This window comes from Lolium rigidum, chromosome 2 (assembly GCF_022539505.1).
Source record: "Lolium rigidum isolate FL_2022 chromosome 2, APGP_CSIRO_Lrig_0.1, whole genome shotgun sequence".
Lineage (NCBI taxonomy): Eukaryota > Viridiplantae > Streptophyta > Magnoliopsida > Poales > Poaceae > Lolium > Lolium rigidum.
In genome coordinates, this window is record NC_061509.1 from 87,629,523 (window position 1) to 87,633,709 (window position 4,187).

General features: G+C 41.3%; 1 long non-coding RNA gene across 1 annotated transcript; it reads left to right on the top strand.

Moving 5' to 3' along the window:
- The first annotated feature begins 446 nt into the window (after window positions 1-446).
- LOC124686867 lies at window positions 447-1,128 on the top strand. Its single transcript, XR_006997982.1, has 3 exons — window positions 447-552; window positions 657-754; window positions 861-1,128. It is a non-coding gene; the product is annotated as an uncharacterized LOC124686867 (long non-coding RNA).
- The last annotated feature ends 3,059 nt before the right edge of the window (window positions 1,129-4,187 follow it).

Genomic DNA, 4,187 nt, shown 5'->3' on the forward strand with positions numbered 1-4,187 from the left:
CTATCATTGCTCATTTCACCGATATGTGTGGATAGTTATATATGATGCCCTCCATAGGGGGCCTCACAGCGCATCCACGTCGAGCACCTCTCGCGCGCGGACTGGCCGCACGTCTCGTTTTCTTTTTCCACGATTGGGCCACGTGTCGCTGTGTTATTGGACGCGGTCGGTCACGCGTGAGACAAACCAGAGCTCCCAGGCAAACCCTACCCACTCTCTCACAACCTCCCGCCGCCATCTCCCTGCTCTGGTTCCCACCCTCCTCCCGTGCTCTTCCTCTGCGCCGCCGCCGGCGCCGCCACCCCACCTCCTCCTGTGCTTCTCGCCGCCTCCCTCGTGCTTTCCTCTGCCCATCGCCTCTCCCTCCCCCCGAACTGGATAATAACCGGCCGCAGCCCGGAGGCGCCGTCAAGGATCCTTGCCTCCGGTCGCCGGGAGGCCTTCTGTCGCAAGGAGGAGCACATGAGTGGCCGCCGGGAGGAGGGGAAGAGCAGCAGGATGCCATGGCTAGAGGAGGCAGGCGAGCGAGATGTGGACCGACGGAGTGGTTCGGTGAGTTCGTCATTTCTCTCTCTCCTTGAGTTTCTCCCAGATCTGTGATTTGTCCTTCAGTTTCTTTAAGATTTCCTTGTGGTTTGTGTTATATTTCCTCCCAGATCTGTGATCCATTATTGGTTGAGCGGAGCTGTGCAAAAATATGACAGTCAAATTTTTGGTTGATTGTCTGAGACATGCTACAAATAATCTTTCTCAGGTATAACACCATGTCGCTATGGATTTTTTGTGTAAATCGAGACTTTTGTCAGTTGTGATCTATGACAGGAAATTCAATTTTAAAGGGCTAATTTGAGCTGCTACAGGAATTTGCTGCAACAGCAATTACTGCCTGGTCAAGGGGAAACTATGGGCATGATGCCAGTTGCAGATCCGGATGCAATTCATGCATCTCCCACCTTTATTACGAAGGAACTCACCATTCAACTCAAAGATGATCTTGCAGCAGCTGTAAGTGACAGTAAGCAATCACTACATTTGATCTGAAAATCGTGGCCGTGTGCTCTATTTCAGTAACTATACGGGGAATTCAGTTAGCATTGTCATATTGAGTTTGAGTTTTTAATATATTGTTCAAGAAACCACAAAATCAGTGGAGCAATGTTTGCAAAGAAAAATCAGTGAGTCCTGTACATCTCCAGCACTTAAATTTTTAGGATAACTATGACATCTAGATGTCTGTGCGTCTGAATTTAATGGTGCTTCGCTTTGCATATGCCAGGTACAATAATGGCAATGGGATGTCTTGACCAAGTATCATGGTTTATGGTGGTACAATTAAGGTAATGTTACCCCTGTTTCCTTGTTGCTAAATGTACTGATGTGACTTGCTGTGATGAAACTGAACTATTTTTGAGAATTACAAATGATCATGGGCATAAGTAACAATTAAATCGAGTAATTTGTGCTGGAAACATAGTTCAGTGTAGTTGATCATGTGTGCTCACATGCTTGTTAATTTAATCGTGGGTTTGGACTTTGGTGTTGCTAATCAGTTTCATAATCTATTAAATGTGTGCATTAGTGATTCAGTGTTGTTTTTATGTTTTACTGATAATTTTCTAACTTTGAGATTTTGTTAATGCAGCCTGAAAAATTTCAGGGAAATTCATATGACATAGTATCTGCTTTGCAGGTAAGTGTATCACCTTTGAGCTGTTCATCAACTCCGTTTCTTATTTACATGTAACTGTGTATGCAGCAATGTACTTCGTATGCTTACTTATCTTGATGACTATGCAGAGCTATGGAGAATTTGTTAGTGGATCAATCAGCGACAAGGAAAGAAAGAATGTGCTCCACAACTCATGCCCAGGGGCAGGTGCATGTGGCGGTATGTACACATCAAATACAGTGGCATCCGCGATTGAGACAATGGGCATGAGCCTTCCATTCAGGTGCAAAGCCTTTCATATATGTGCAAATTATATATTGAAACTTATTACTTCTAGGCAAAACAATGAATCCTTCTTAAGTAATTTCACTTTGATCTGCCTTTGTATATTAACTAAACTGGGAATATCACTTTGAGCTTCAGTTTCTTGTTAGTTGATTTTTATTCACGAAGAGAAGCATGGGCTCGTGGAAACCTACAAGAATTTGGATAGCTGGTATTTTCCTGAACCATTTCTGGTGTAGAGAAAATGAGCTTATTGCTTGGAGAATAATATTTTCAAATTCTTTGTTGGATCATGCTATTTAGTTCTTAATTGTTTAGCTTCGTATTTTACTGAATTTTGTAAATGTCTGATATGTGGTATATTTATTCGCCCATTAGGTTTCTAGGTTATTGCCCACTACCCATCTGCAGTTTGCTTATTCCCGACGGACCATTATTAACCAGATATGTTTTCCAATTGTCTTACTGACATGAGGTTGTTTATTTCATTTGAGAACAAAAGCAACTCTGATAAACTGTTTTGAGCCAGAGAGCATTATGTGCACTCCACTTGTTGTGAATGTATCCATGTATAACCCTCTGTCATAACAAGATTCTCACTATCATTGCTCATTTCACCGATATGTGTGGATAGTTATTTTTAGATTTGGAGGGACCCTTGCATATTGTTCAGCTGGTTTTAAGTGGAATCTGTTTGATGCTTATCTGTGTCTTCTATGTCTCACCGTTTAGCAATAGTAATATGGAGTAGCATATATTGGTAGGGTTTCCGTCTTGATTACAGAACCAGAAACATGGAGCTGTAAGCTATGTTCATTGATTTTTTTTTTCAGTATTGAGACCAGCTTAAACCTTTCTTCAAGTTTGTAATATTTTGCCTCAAGATTGTAGGCTTTTTTATTTTTCCCATGGTGTTGTTTGGGACTTTGGTGCCCAGAGCAGCTCGTTCACTTGAGCCTTGCATAATAGTGTGTATTAGGGCAGATGCTAATTAAGTAAATGTGCTATCATAATGTGTGGTATCTATCTATATTTTTTGAGTTTGGAATTTGTCAAGTTCCACGGGTTACACATGCCTTGATAATAGAACACCAGATGCCAAGGTTTGTATGAAATTTTATTTGGGCACAGGCTGATGCCTTTGTTCCTCTCTTGGTTTTTTTATTTGCACGGACTCAAAATGAACCTCCCTGGGTGCTCGGACTGATGTTTAGATAATTAAGTTTGAACAGATTTTCGAGTCCATTTATGTTAGCTGCTGCAGTATGATGCATGTCTTTCTGAATCAATTTAGTGCGACACTCTGCCTGTTTGTTAGTCATTAACTAACAACAAATCATGGATCTTTCCTACATTAGTATGGCTACTGATTCCCCCACATGATTTATGTTTGTTCTTGTATATATGCTCAAATTTGTTTAGTGTGATGTCTTGATTATCTATATAATTTTTTTCTTCATTGGGCTGTAAAAGAAAGAGTAATCCTGCTAGAACTAATTATTTCAAACCACCTACAGTTTCTTCTAGATGGGAAGTCACTACAGAACGAGCCATCATCCCTCTCCTCAGGCGTTGTGCGGCCGGCCGGACTTGGCACAAGAGGTTATGCCGTGTCATAGTGCCGCTCCGGCTCACACGACCTCCACTCCGCAATCGAACTCAGTTGCAACGTCTTTGTTGCCTCCTTCACATCACTCAAGGTACCACTTTTTTTTCATCTAGGGCAAGGCATGGACATAAAGAAAGAAAGGATCTGATATTGTCCTGCGGTATCTTGTATACTTGATATCAATCATTTCTAGCAGGCGGTGTCGCGACAGCGGTAGATGCAGCTGATACAGAGAACATGAGAAAATGTAGCATTGGGTAAGCCCTCGCTGCAACCACCTTTGCTTCCTCTCTTCGGTTACAACTTTCAATTTCTTAATCCAGGTCAAGGATCATCTTGATTTAACCAGGTTAAATAGATGGTAAACTCTATTTTTGTCCGTGTAAACCTTAGTGCTGGACAAATTGCATTACAGCCATACTGAAATCTGTGAGAAGATTTGTTCTACCATATTCAGATATCAACAGCTGAAGAAAGTATAAGCGATATGGGCTTCCATCATTTTTTTTACTATAATATTTTTCTGCATTGGGAAAACAGCTTAATTTTATTTTTGTCGACTGTTGTTTCAGTATTCCTAGCATTGATTTCACTTCACATGGTTGTGTCCTGACATAATTAATT